Here is a 15,515-nt window from a genome sequence, read left to right as displayed (position 1 = left end):
ACCTTTCTTCAATGTTTCTTAATAAATGTCATTTTGGATCTGTGTTCTCCTAGGTATCTTGTAACTTATTTGCTATATCTGAGGTAATTTTGTCCTTTTCTTCCATTTCTTCCTTGAGTTCAGTCAACTCTTTATATTTCTTTTTTTCATTTGTTTTTAACTTTCAAATTTCCAATTTAAGATGCTTTTCCCTCAAATTCTTCTTTGAATATATTTAATTCAGTTTTAAGTTGTGTCATGCAATTTTCTTTTGCTTCATGTTTGTTTTTTTTTTGGCGGGGGGGGATTTTTCATCAGTTCAGATGTGACCAATCTTTTTTATTTTCCTGATTTTTTGGTAATAATCCTGTATGGATTAATTTTTTCCCCTCTCTTCATTTTTGTTGATTTGAGGTTGTTTACAAGATTTTTAATTTCTAATTCCACTAATGCCTTTTTCTATCTATACATTAAATCTGGTTTCTTTAGTGGATTTTTTTTTTTCAGATTGTGGGTGGGGTTATGTGTCCTATATTTTGGTTCTCTTTGTGTTGTAGGATCCTAAATTTTTTGACTTGCATTTTTATCTTTTCATTGTTAATCTGCCAAAGGCCACATCTCCCTCTCTTTTTGGCCTTCTCTTCCCAGAAACATTGCCTTTTGAAAACCACCGCTTAAAGTTGCATGTTTTTCTAATTCTGTTCCCTGAGTCCCAATTCTTCACCAGAAACAGTTTTACTCTTTTATCAGGAAGGATGGACTCTATCTGAAGATGATTCTGCCTTATCAGCACTCCTCTTCCCTTGCAGTTTTTCTCAGCTTGCCCTTGCTCTCTAGGAAGGTTTACAACATGGGAGAAGCCGAAGAACTGGCTTGCTGGAATTTGGCTTTTTTGTCTTAATGCCCTAAAGTTATTTGTAATTTTGAGAAGATTGTGCTGAAGGTTTGATTTTTGTGGTTTCTTTTTCTTTGTGCTTTTCTGTATTGTTTTCGAGGAGATATTGTGAGATACTCTCTTGGGTATAATAGGTCTTTAAGTATTTAAGATTTGTATTTTGAGAAAATGTGCAGAAATCTTAGAATTATTATATCTACCCAATGAACTAAATTTATTAATACCATGAGTGTCTCTTTTTACTTGTCTTAGACTTTTGTATGAAAGTCTGCTTATAGTATCTTAGCCAGGCCCAATTTATTTTTGGTTTGCATGGTATATATTTTTTCTTTCTTTTCCACCATTTTTGTTTCCATATATTTTAGTTTCATATCTTAAGCAGCATATACTATACCTGAATTTTGCTTTGACTCTTGGTCTGACAGACCAAATTCAGATGTAAAATTTAGTGATTCATCACTTACATACATCACCTGGTGTTCATCACAAGCACCCTCTTTAATACCCATCACCTGTTTAACCCATCCTTCCCTCCCCTGCCCCCCTCACCTCCCTTCCAGTAGCCATCAGTTTGTTCTCTGTAGTTAAGAGTCTGTTTTTTGGTTTGCTTCTCTTCCCATCCCCCATGTTCATTTGTTTTGTTTCTTAAATTCCACATATGAGTGAAATCATATGGTATTTGTCTTATTCTGACTGACTTATTTTGCTTTTAGCATTATACTCTCTAGCTCCATCCACGTTGTTGCAAATGGTAAGATTTCATTCTTTTTTATGGCTGAGTAATACTCCATTGTATATATGTACCACATCTTCTTTATCCATTGATCAGTTGATGGATATTTGAACTCTTTCCATAATTTGGCTATTACTGATAATGCTGCTATAAACATTGGGTACACATACCATTTGAATTAGTATTTTTGTATCCTTTGGGTAAATACCTAGTAGCCACTGGAAAACAGTATGGAGGTTCCTCAAAAAGTTAAAAATAGAACCACCCTATGATCAAGCAATTGCACCACTAGGTATTTACCAAATCAATAGTAAGTGTTTTCTTTTCGCACTTTTCAGATACTGTTCCATCATCTTCTGGCTATCCTTGTTCTGTCAAGAAGTTGACTAATTCTTCCTATGTCTCTTTTCAGTACAATATATCTATATTTCCCTCTGGCTTCCTTAACGATTTTCTCTTTATCTTTGACTTTCAGCAGTTATATTATGATATACCCACATATGGTTTTCTCTTTTTTATTGGTATTTTATTTTTTTTAAAGATTTTATTTATTTATTTATTTGACAGAGAGACAGCGACAGAGGGAACACAAGGCGGGGGAGTGGGAGAGGGAGAAGCCCACTTCCCGCTGAGCAGGGAGCCCGATGCGGGGCTCAATCCCAGGACCCAGGGATCATGACCTGAGCCGAGGGCAAGTGCTTAACCGACTGAGCCACCCAGGAGCCCCTTCATTGGTATTTTTAACAGCACATTATTCAAATGGGAGAAAATCACAAGCTTCTTAAATCTTTGCCTTTACGCTTTTCCTCCTTGCTGTGTCAAATGTGTTCACTGCTAGTCTATCTCAGTAGCTCTATCAACAGTTAACAGATGCAAGTGAGGCTGATCATGAATTTGGTTTCACACATACCAACAAGGGGAAACCAGCGATAAACAAAGTAACAGTTGGTAGTTTGCTAAATGCCATTTGCTTTGCCATCAAGGTTCAGGACCGTGGAGACCCGGGCACAGGCGGGGAAACTCTGCACCGGAACCGCGCATTTTGCTTCAAGCGAACGTGGTGAGAATGATTACGAACGGCCTGTTTCTCTACTTCTGATCAAAGCTGTCTGCTCTAATTTTTAAGAACGAGCGGGGCCTTCACTTGGTCAGCCACGTCCTTGCCGTTCAGTGCCTCGACGATCGCAAGAGCGAACTCAAAGCTGGTTCCAGGCCCGCGGCTCCTGAGGATCAAGCCGTCCCTCTCCACAGGGTTCTCGGAGTAGCTGTAATGACTTCCATTCATCATTTTGTCTTTAGCAAGTGGGTGTGTTGTAACTTTGCTTCCAAAACCTATTTCATGAGCCAAAAGAGCCGTAGGACCTGCACAGATGGCAGCTATGAGGCCCTTCCTTTTTTCTTGTTCTTTCAGTATCTCCTTCACAGCAGCAGACTCAGATAAATTCTGCGCACCCAGATTGCCTCCCGGCAGAATCACTACGTCATAAGGTCCCTCTTTTTTTGCATCTTCCAGACGGGCATCAGGACAAATGACGTCGTCTCGGCTACACTGTACTGGGTCTTTCCCAGCCAGACCCGCAATGGTGACTTTAATTCCAGCTCGCCTCATGACATCTACGGGGATGACTGTCTCCATCTCCTCTGCTCCTTTGGCCAGGATGACCAGAGCTCTTTTTGAAGCCATTTTTATGTTGTATTTTTTAAAGGCTTACCACAGACAAAGAACCTCGGCCCCATCGGCAGCAATTCAGCGCTGGGGACGACGGAACCACAACCGGACTCCCTACATATGGTTTTCTTGATGTTGCTTATCAGTTCGGAAAATTCTCACGCATTATTTCTTCAAATATTGCTTCCTTACCATTTTCTTTATATTCCTATGGGATGCCATTTTACATTTTTGTAGATATTTTTCCTTTTTTTTTTTTTTTTTTTTTTTTCTGTATATTTAACCTCTTCCTATGTTAGCTAGGTGGTTTCCTTTGGATCAGTTTCCCAGTTCACAAATTAACACCTATGACTGATTTTCTCCATCATCTGTATTCCCTGCAGATGAGTTCCTAATGTCCAGCATTTCTTTGGGGTTTTGGTCACATTGCCTTGAGTTTTATATGCCTGCTTTTGTTTCTTTGTCTTGTTTTTTTTTTTTTTTTTTTGAGCATCAGAAAATATTTCTTTAAAAAAACAGAAGTCTGATTTGAGGCACAGGAATGATTTTATCTTTTTCCAAAGAGTATTTATGCTGACATCCTACAGGCAGCTGTACTGGAAACACTATTAATTGCATTATTACCTTATTCCAATTAGTAATTGAAATGATTCTAAGTTTAGCTTTAGTCTTTGGAATGTCAAGTCTATTTCTAATTTCCTCTCATTCCTCAGAGTTTTTACCAGAACCCATACTTGGGGCTCTCATCTACATTGGTCTTCTTTGTCTCAGTCTTTTAGCCTCCTTTATCAAAATTATCTGAAGCCAAAGCTTCAGGAGGAAACAAACTCCAAATGCCAGGCTAACCTCCATGTGTGTCTTTCTTCTCTTAGATCTTGACTCCATTATTCTTCACTACATGGTTAAATTCTCTGATGCTTTCAAATACATTTTCTAAAAATCATATTTTTATCATATTTAGTTGTTTTCAACAGGAGGCTTGTTCCACATAACCTCGTTTGTCATTACTGAAACTCTCTTCTACTTTGAGGAGAAATATTTATAAGCTTAAATTTTTATGTTTATATACAGAATATACCACCTATCGAATAATTTAAAATGGAATATTTTTGTTGAAAAATGTGATATAATTTCTTAGATCATATTTTTGCCCAGAAATTTCAGTGCCTCCAGTGTCTGTAAAAGCTAAATTATCTTTTCTTCCTGTTTCTTCATGGTCTTCTGCCATTATCTTTCCAGCCTTTCCATTCTTACCTACTTATACCTTCCATTTATGTTTTCCCTACATTTGGGTTTCTCATTCCTGTACTCTGTCTCTAAAAATACCTGCAGAACTAGGTTTTGATTTTCTATGAGCACAAATTCCATTTTAGATTCATGCATGTTGTTTGCTACCATCTTTTTTTTTCTTTTTTTTCTTAACATATAATGTGTTATTTGTTTCAGGGGTACAGGTCTGTGATTCATCAGCCTTACACAATTCACAGCACTCACCATAGTACATACCCTTCCCAGTGTCTATCACCCAGCCACCCCATCCCTCCCACCCCCCTCCACTTCAGAAACCCTCAGTTTGTTTCCTGAGATTAAGAGTCTCTTATGGTTTGTCTCCCTCTCTGGTTTCATCTTATTTCATTTTTCCCTCTCTTCCCCTATGATCCTCTGTCTTGTTTCTCAAATTTCTCATATCAGCGAGATCATATGATAATTGTCTTTCTCTGATTGACTTATTTCACTTAGCATAATACCCTCTAGTTCTATCCACGTCATTGCAAATGGCAAGATTTCATTTTTTGATGGCTGCATAATATTCCATTGTGTGTGTGTGTGTGTGTGTGTGTGTGTGTGTGTGTGTGTGTGTGTTTATCACATCTTCTTTATCCTTTCATCTGTTGATGGACATCTAGGCTCTTTCCATAGTTTGGCTATTGTGGACATTGCTGCTATAAACATTGGGGTGCACATACCCCTTCGGATCACTACATTTGTATCTTTGGGATAAATACCTAGTAGTGCAATTGCTGGGTCATAGGGTAGCTCTATTTTCAGCTTTTTGAGGAACCTCCATACTGTTTTCCAGAGTGGCTGCACCAGCTTGCATTCCCACCAACAGTGTAGGAGGGTTCCCCTTTCCCCATGTCCTCGCCAACATCTGTCGTTTCCTTACTCGTTAATTTTAGCCATTCTGACTGGTGTGAGGTAGTATCTCATTGAGGTTTTGATGTGGATTTCCCTGATGCCGAGCGATGTCGAGCACTTTTTCATGTGTCTGTTGGCCATTTGGATGTCTTCTTTGCAGAAATGTCTGTTCATGTCTTCTGCCCATTTCTTGATTGGATTATTTGTTCTTTGGGTGTTGAGTTTGATAAGTTCTTTATAGATTTTGGATACTAGCCCTTTATCTGATATGTCATTTGCAAATATCTTCTCCCATTCTATTGGTTGTCTTTTGGTTTTGTTGACTGTTTCTTTTGCTGTGCAAAAGCTTTTTATCTTGATGAAGTCCCAAGAGTTCATTTTTGTCCTTGCTTCCCTTGCCTTTGGCGATGTTTCTAGGAAGAAGTTGCTGCGGCTGAGCTCCAAGAGGTTGCTGCCTGTATTCTCCTTAAGGATTTTGATGGATTCCTGTCTCACATTTAGGTCTTTCATCCATTTTGAGTCTATTTTTGTGCGTGGTGTAAGGAAATGGGCTGTCCAATTTTCCCAACACCATTTGTTGAAGAGACTGTCTTTTTTCTGTTGGACATTCTTTCCTGCTTTGTCGAAGATTAGTTGACCATACCATCTTATTCAAATACCATTTTCTATCTACAAGACTGTAATTCCCTGGAGCTTGAAATTAATAAGTCTATATCCCTAAAACAAGCCTAGTTATCGTGTCAGGATAGATCCATATCTGGAACCCCGTTCCTTCCTAGTTGTCTCACTATGCTGAAAATCATCTGGCTGTAGATAAGTGTGCTTCACACCCTTGTGTGTGCCTGCACATGTTGCAGGGATACTCAAACAGGAATGAAATAACCTTTGGCAAAGTGATTAAGCTCATTTTGACCAGAAGACAAATGTTTGAAATCATTAAAACACAAATTATCTTGAATTATTGCTACTTAATCTTTGACTTTGTTCTGAATGCATAGTACATTTGGCATATGTTTGTATAGCTAGAAGTCAAAAGATAGAAGTTACATCAGAATCTCTGAAAGGTATCACTAAAATATAAATGTATAATGGCTTTAAAAATCATATTAACATGGTATTACTGTTGGTCACTGTAAATCAGCGATGCCTTTTTTGGAGGCACTAAATCTTTAACACTCATTATCATGCCAGGTGCAAAAATGAATATCTGCAGCTAGTCTTATATAGGATTTACCACCTGGTGACTGAATTAGGTAAATAAAATTCCTAGGTAAGTCCATGCATAGCAATATAAAGTTATTTTAATATCACGTCTACCTTCAAGAAATATATTGGCTCTGTTCAATGAATGAGATATGAACAATACATCGACTTTTGAGAAGGCCACTTGTTCACTAAATAGACATTTATAGAGTGCCTGTTATGTGTAAGATTCTATGTGAGAGAGACAAAAGTGAATCACGTGCCATACTTGTCTTCTAATAACCTCATAGTTGAATGAAGAGACTGTGCAATGACACAATAGCAATAATGTCTAATAAGTACATTTGTACATTGATAACAGATACAGCACAAAGAAACATGTAAGGTGACATGGCTGTATATTTAGGGAAGCAGTGGAAGGTGAAGTTAGGGAGGCAGGCTGGGGTTATCCCCATGGATGACCTTGTATCAAAGGAGTTGAAACTTTACCCTGTGAACAGTAGGGAGTCATTTGATGGTAATACATAGAGGAATCATATATGATTTTATATGCCTTTTAGTAATGCCATTTTGTGTGGGGGCTTCCTTAAGCTGAGAGACATGTGATAAGCTGCAGCAGTCTCTTATGGACAGTAATAGAGACTTATACTATGAAAGGAACAAGAAAATACAGAAGAAGGAATGAATTTTTAAAATGTGGTTCAACAAATGTTAGAATGATGCCAAATTTCAGGCTTGCAAGTGAAAAATATTGCCATTAATCATGATCAGGAATTCAAAATAAAACTGATTTAAGTGAAAGAAGAAAAAATGTTTAGCACTAGACAGTGAGGCATCTGTGGAACATGTAGTTAGAGTTAGTTCAATCTAGCAAACACATTATGGTAAACCTCAGGACTGGACAAAAATGCTTCAGGATTAGGTGTGGAATGAGAAAAGAGAAGGGCAGTATGGACTTTGGAGGAATTCAGTGTTTAAAGGGCAGGTCTACATATGTAGCCTTTTGCTGACTAAACTAAATTCAGTGGCAGTGCCTGGAGAGGCCAGAGAAACTGATGGCTGACATTGGATCATCTGTCATAAATGAGGCTTTGGTAAATGTTGAAAAAATATTCCAAAACTTTAGATTCTGCTTGTTGCTTAAAGTGTTGATAGTGAGATCCATAACAAATGAATAAGAGGCAAAGGCATTCTGTGGTGCAGATTTTAATAGATCGACTTGTTATCCAGCCCCATGCTATCCAATGCCACTTCTAAAGAATTGATAGACTTTGGGGATGGCATATGGAATTCCTACAGTCAAAGGCAGAATTTTGCATCAAACAATACATCCAACTGTACAGCTAGTATGTGGAATTAATTTCAGCTGGACAGATTATATTCAGCCATTTATAATTGACACCCATAGCCATAAAACAGCCTCAGCACAATTCCTAGAAATTGATTGGCATCCCATTCTAGGCCTTTCTTAGAAGGTAGATACAAAATAAAACCTGGATTGTATGTGGGGGAAATAACTTGTTAGGTGGGGTTATGTATCAGGAGTCTTATAAAGATTAAAGAAAACCAAATGAGTACACCTAATTAATTCATTTGAATTATTTTCTTGATGCCTGGCTTTTGAATGTCTGATCATGCTCTGTATAGTCACAACTGCAACCTTATTTAAAATTCCAGTGATAAGAAGGATCACTGAAACATATATTAACAAAAAGAAGGTAAATATTATAGAGATCATATTAATTGTAAGTACCTTGAGTAACTTAGAGTGGAAGTTAGTTATTTTACTGTGGAGCCTCGTAATGTTGTAAGTCAAAAAAGCACAAGCAGATTATCCTTGTAGAACTCCAGGGACAGCGAAAAAGACAGCTAACATAATATCATTTTAGGCACAGGCTTGCATTTGTATCTGGACATGTAAAACAAACCGATGCCTATCAGTTGAGGCAGAAGTATTAGACACGCCTCCTTAGCTGCTAATGCAAATAAATTTAGCTTGCTACAACAAAATTTTGCATTGCCTTTGAGGAATGGAAGTGGATAAAACTAGTGAGGAGAGATGTCAATAATTATCCATACTTTCTATCCACAAAACGAATTGGAAAACTCTTGACATTTATCCAGAGTAATGCCATCAGTCCAATAGGTGAAAGTATGATTTAGTCATCCATTGAAAACAGAGCCACCATTTTCAGAAGTTGTTCCACTTATTGACATTTGCATAAAACATCGTCTAGCACTGCTCAGTGTCTGGCACTGTCAGAAATGGTCACTGGTATCATCATTATGGTGCACCTTTCTTAACCTTCATGTGCTTTGTGCTACCTGTCTCTCCATTTCCTCCACCCTCCCTTTGAATGTTTTTGGGTTTACAACGGTTTTATGTGATTATATGGTGTTAAAATTTATAATTTATTGTCTAGGAATATTTTACATGTAATATATTATTGATGCTTTTTAGGTATTTGCATTATTGCATAACAAGCCTTATCAAAATGAAAAATTAGATGACAATATTTTTTATTAAATTATAATGATTAATTTAACAACATTAAAGTCAGGATAAGATAGCTAAGCTAAGTGTTGCAATTTCAATTACAAAAATGCATACTTATTCTTCATTTTGGAAGCCCGCCAACTAGAGAATACATTAGGCAGTGAATGAAACTAGACAAGTCATCCAATTCAGCAATTTCTAGCTGGTCAGATATATCTTCAGGCAAATTTAACCTTTATAAGACTTATTCTTGGTCTCTGCTTCACAGAGATTACACAATTGCTTATTTTAAATGAAAATTATAGTGAAAGGGATATAATCTAAAAGTCATTGAAATTTCCATGTCTATCAATTTTAGTTTACATGAGGCTAAGTGAGGGGAATTAATAAGGGCTTAGAAATTCTTCATTCATTTTAAAATAAAACTGTTAGTGGAGAATTGCCTTACTTTACAAACCTAAATAGATTATGTTCTTTACTGGCAAATGTCCAATTCATTAATTTTTGTCATCTTTCAATTAACTGCTTATTTTTTTGTGTCAAAAAATTTTAAAAAGGTGTTATAACTATTTTCTTACAAGAGTAAACTGACCTGTTTTAAAACTGTTGGGAAAATAAAAAGCTATATTTTAATAGCTACACATAAGCAATAACTAGATACTATGAATGACCCCATGACCTCCTTTAATCCTGCTTGGATTTTGATTAGAATCATTTCTTAGCTTCTTGGGGACTATGGGAGTTACCAGGATGGCTTCCAGAGAAATAGAAGGATAAGAACCCAGCTGCATTTGAAAATGCAGAAATGAATACAAAATAAAATAAAAAGCATAAAGACTTAGTTACTGTTAATATTCTGACACACTTTCTTCTAGTCCCACTTTATTTGTATTGATATGTCATGCATAAACTCTCTAAATTACATGGATACTTTTCTATGTTTATAAATATTCTTTGTGAATACAGTTATTAATAACTATGTAGTATCCTATCACCTGGATGCATGGCATTCTGTAGTTCATTTTTATTACAAGTTAGGTGTTCTGAGTGTTTCATAATAATAAATAATGGTTCATAGGTATCTTCATGTATTTATCTTAGCACATTGGTTTGAATATTTTCTTAGAATATATTTTTAGAAAGAGACTTACTGATAAAAGGTATTTGGTCATTTTTTAATTATATTTGATATATATGGCTAAATTTCTTGAAAGTTTATATCAATTAATATTACTACTTGCAGTGTATGAGAGTAACTGCACCAATGCAATAATCTTATTTAAAAAAAATAGTTTGCCAATTTGCAAATGAATAACACCTCATTTGTTGTTTTAATTAGTATTTAATTATTAGTGAGACAATCTTCTCAGATGTTTACTGATGACTTTTTGGGTGACTTGTATATCCATAATTTCTATACATTTCTCTTCAAAAGAGTTTAGTTTTTATGATTGATTCTAAAATCTCTTTGTATGTAATTATATTGCTTTTACACACCAACATTTTTCTTGCGGTTTTTTCTTTTGTTTTAGAAGTTTAAAAACCTATTTAATCAAATATAACTGTCTTCTACTTCACAATTTTTTCCTTAATGTTATTGTTAGAAAGCGCTTCCACATTCCCAAATCATATAAATATTTAGTTGTATGTCCTTTCTGTGGATTTTGTGATTTCTTTTTTTTTTAACATTGAAATCTAGTTCATCTGGAATTAATTTGGAAGCAGGATAAGATGCAATGTTCTATATTTTCTTCTCAAATAGTTAAACTAGTTTTCACAACAACTTCTGTTGCATAATTCGTATCGAGTCTTTTCTGGAGATTTGGTCACCAAAAATGTAGACTTACACTCCAAGGAAGCCAACAACAGGGGATCTCACCAGAGACAATGACCTGCATTGAAAACTATTACACTACTGGGTAGAAGGTCCTAATACAGAACCTTATTGGCATAGTTAAGATAATGTTCTTAATAGTGTTCTTAATAGATTTAGTTGTGGTATTTTGGGGCCTATATGCAGATTAGAAACAGCAGGAAAAGGGGATTAAGAAAAGGGCAGGAATTAGCATAATTATTATAGTTAGAAGACAGAAAAACTAAAAAGTAGGCAAAGTTGTATTACTCAGTGGTAGCGTTCGTAATGATTATGATGTTATTAAGATGTCATGATTTTTACACTCTTCTAATTTGATATGGATCAAAGTAAAGAAGGACTGGGTGATAGCTTTAACATGCATTAAAACTATTTTGCTTGATATAGTCATGTAGAGTAGAAACTTTAGGGGTGCCTGGGTGGCTCAGTTGGTTAGGCGTCTGTCTTCGGCTCAGGTCATGATCCTGGGGTCCTGGGATCGAGCCTTGCACTGGGCTCCCTGCTCAGCGGGGAGTCTGCTTCTCCTTCTCCCTCTGCCGCCCCCCCACGCCGCTTGTGTTCTCTCTCTCTGTCAAATGAATTAAAAAAAAAGAATTATTAAAAAAAAAGAAATGTTAAAGGATAATTAGAAACTGAGGATATTAGATAAAAAATGCTTAAGTACATGTGAAAACAGCATTTTGCAAGTATAAGCCTTCTCCCTACAATCTAAGACCACATAATACAAACAAATATATAGGTCAAGAAATTGAACAAATCTCTGAGTAAGGAGAGTTTTCCCTGACTCACTTCCATTTTCATACTTTGACTGTGAATGTCAATTAGCTTAATGTAGTCTTGCTGATAATGTCAGCTGTCAGTCATTACTAGATGATGAAGTGTGAAGTTTGTCAGCAGGCATGGACTATGTGAGTGATAAATGAAATAATGAGGGCACAGAAGCCTGAACAAAACTTCTCCATTTCGAGTAAATGCCTCTCCACATGGGGATTTAAAACAAGAAGAGAAAAAAATACATTAAAATCTGTTTTAATGTGGTGTTTCTTTAATGCAATGTCTACCTTAAAATATTCATCTTTTACCTTTAAATTTTTTTATTATGTTATGTTAATCACCATACATTACATCATTAGTTTTTGATGTAGTGTTCCATGATTCATCGTTTGCATATAACACCCAGTGCTCCATTCAGTAAGTGCCCTCTTTAATACCCATCACCAGGCTAACCCATCCCCCCATCGCCTTCCCCTCTAGAACCCTCAGTTTGTTTCTCAGAGTCCATAGTCTCTCATGGTTCGTCTCCCCCTCCGATTTCCCCCCCTTCATTTTTCCCTTCCTACTATCTCCTTTTTTTTTTAACATATAATGTATTTATTTCAAAGGTACAGGTCTGTGATTCAACAGTCTTACACAATTCACAGCACTCACCATAGCACATACCGTCCCCAGTGTCTATCACCCATCCACTCCATCCCTCCCACCCCCCACCACTCCAGCAACACTCAGTTTGTTTCCTGAGATTAAGAATTCCTCATATCAGTGAGATCATATGATACATGTCTTTCTCTGATTGACTTATTTCGCTCAGCATAAAACCCTCCAGTTCCATCCATGTCATTGCAAATGGCAAGATTTCATTCCTTTTGATGGCTGCATAATATTCCAGTGTGTGTGTGTGTGTGTGTGTGTGTGTGTGTGTGTGTGTGTGTGTATGTGTGTGTGTGTACACACCACTTCTTCTTTATCCATTCATCTGTCGATGGACATCTTGGCTCTTTCCACAGTTTAGCTATTGTGGACATTGCTGCTATAAACATCAAGGTGCACATATCCCTTCGGATCACTACATTTGTATCTTTGGGGTAAATACCCAGTAGTTCAATTGCTGTGTCGTATGGTAGCTCTATTTTCAAATTTTGGAGGAACCTCCATACTGTTTTCCAGAGTGGCTGCACCAGCTTGCATTCCCACCAATAGTATAGGAGGGTTCCCCTTTCTCTACATCCTCGCCAACATCGTCGTTTCCTGACTTGTTAATTTTAGCCATTCTGACTGGTGTGAGGCAGTATCTCATTGAGATTTTGATGTGGATTTCCCTGATGCCGTGATGTGGAGCACTTTTTCATGTGTCTGTTGGCCATTTGGATGTCTTCTTTGGAAAAATGTCTGCCCATTTCTTGATTGGATTATTTGTTCTTTGGGTGTTGAGTTCGATAAGTTCTTTATAGATTTTGGATACTAGCCCTTTATCTGATATGTCATTTGCAAATATCTTCTCCCATTCTGTCGGTTGTCTTTGGTTTTATTGACTGTTTCTTTTGCTGTGCAAAAGCTTTTTATTTTGATGAAATCCCAGAAGTTCATTTTTGTCCTTGCTTCCCTTGCCTTTAGTGATGTTTCTAGGAAGAAGTTGCCGTGGCTGAGGTCAAAGAGGTTGCTGCCTGCGTTTTCCTTTAGGATTTTGATGGACTTCTATCTCACATTTAGGTGTTTCAACCATTTTGAGTCTATTTTTGTGTGTGGTGTAAGGAAATGGTCCAGTTTCATTCTTCTGCATGTGGCTGTCCAATTTTCCCAACATCATGTGTTGAAGAGACTGTCTTTTTTTCCATTGGACGTTCTTCCCTGTTTTGTCGAAGATTAGTTGACCACAGAGTTGAGGGTCCATTTCTGGGCTCTCTATTCTGTTCCATTGATCTATGTGTCTGTTTTTGTGCCAGTACCATACTGTCTTGATGATGACAGCTTTGTAATAGAGCTGGAAGTCCGGAATTGTGATGCCACCAGCTTTGCTTTTCTTTTTCAACATTCCTCTGGCTATTTTGGGTCTTTTCTGGTTCCATAGAAATTTTTAGAATTATTTGTTCCATTTCTTTGAAGAAAGTGTATGGTATTTTAATAGGGATTGGGTTAAATGTGGAGACTGCTCTAGGTAGCATTGACATCTTCACAATATTTGTTCTTCTAATCCATGAGCATGGAACCTTTTTCCATTTATTTGTGTCTTCCTCAATTTATTTCATGAGTATTCTATAGTTCTCAGAGTACAGATTCTTTGCCTCTTTGGTTAGATTTATTCCTAGGTGTATTATGGTTTTAGGTGCAATTGTAAATGGGATTGACTCCTTAATTTCTCTTTCTTCTGTCTTGTTGTTGGTGTATAGCAATGCCACTGATTTCTGTGCATTGATTTTATATCCTGCCACTTTACTAAATTCCTATATGAATTCTAGCAGTTTTGGGGTGGAGTCTTTTGGGTTTTCCACATAAAGTATCATATCATCTGCAAAGAGTGAGAGTTTGACTTCTTTGCGATTTGGATGCCTTTTATTTCTTTTTGTTTTCTGATTCCTGTGGCTAGAACTTCTAATACTATGTTGAATAGCAGTGGTTATAGTGGACATCCCTGCCGTGTTCCTGACCTTAGGGGAAAGCTCTCAGTTTTTCCCCACTGAGTATGATATTCTCTGTGGGTTTTTCATAGATGGCTTTTATGATATTGAGGTATGTACCCTCTATCCATATACTCTGAAGAGTTTTGATCAAGAAAGGATGCTGTACGTTGTCAAATGCTTTTTCTGCATCTATTGAGAGGATCATATGGTTCTTGTTCTTTCTTTTATTAATGTATTGTATCACATTGATTGATTTGTGGATGTTGAACCAACCTTGAAGCCCAGGGATAAATCCCACTTGGTCGTCGTGTGGTGAATAATCCTTTTAATATACTGTTGGATCCTACTGGCTAGTATTTTGGGGAGAATTTTTGCATCCATGTTCATCAAGGATATTGGTCTGTAATTCTTCTTTTTGATGGGGTCTTTGGTTTTGGGATCAAGGTAATGGTGGCCTCATAAAACGAGTTTGGAAGTTTTCCTTCCATTTCTATTTTTTGGAACAGTTTCAGAAAAATTAATTCTTCTTGAAATGTTTGGTAGAATTCCCCTGGGAAGCCATCTGGCCCTGGGCTCTTGTTTGTTGGAGATTTTTGATTACTGCTTTAATTTCCTTAGTGTTAATAGGTCTGTTCAGGTTTTCTATTTCTTCCTGGTTCAGTTTTGGTAGTTGATACATCTTTAGGAATGCCTCCATTTCTTCCAGATTATCTAACTTGCTGGAATAGTGTTGCTCATAATATGTTCTTATAATTGTTTGTATTTCTTTGGTGTTGGTTGTGCTCTTTCCTCTTTCATCCATGATTTTGTTTATTTGGGTCCTTTCTCTTTTTCATAAGTCTGGCCCGGGGCTTATCAATCTTGTTAATTCTTTCAAAGAACCAGCTGCTAGTTTCGTTGACCTTTTCTACTGTTCTTTTGGTTTCTATTTCATTGATTTCTACTCTGATCTTTATTATTTCTCTTCTCCTGCTGGGTTTAGGCTTTATTTGCTGTTTTTTCTCTACCTGCTTTAAGGTGTAGGGTTAGGTTGTGTATTTGAGACCTTTCATGTTTCTTGGGAAAGGCTTGTATTGCTATATACTTTCCTCTTAGGATTGCCTTTGCTGCATCCCAAAGATTTTGAACAGTT

At 36.7% G+C, this 15,515-nt stretch overlaps 1 protein-coding gene and 1 pseudogene across 5 annotated transcripts in view; one reads left to right on the top strand and one right to left on the bottom strand.

Moving 5' to 3' along the window:
• Nucleotides 1–15,515, top strand: part of SPAG16 (sperm associated antigen 16) — a 952,656-nt gene that overhangs the window by 131,699 nt on the left and 805,442 nt on the right. The window lies entirely within an intron of this gene.
• LOC112839233 (Parkinson disease protein 7 homolog pseudogene) lies at nt 2,132–3,340 on the bottom strand (annotated as a pseudogene).

The sequence above is a fragment of the Callorhinus ursinus genome, unplaced genomic scaffold, assembly GCF_003265705.2.
Source record: "Callorhinus ursinus isolate GAN/ISIS: 27379988/994484 unplaced genomic scaffold, GSC_fseal_2.0 scaffold2, whole genome shotgun sequence".
NCBI lineage: Eukaryota > Metazoa > Chordata > Mammalia > Carnivora > Otariidae > Callorhinus > Callorhinus ursinus.
This window is presented reverse-complemented; position numbering and strand designations above follow the sequence as displayed.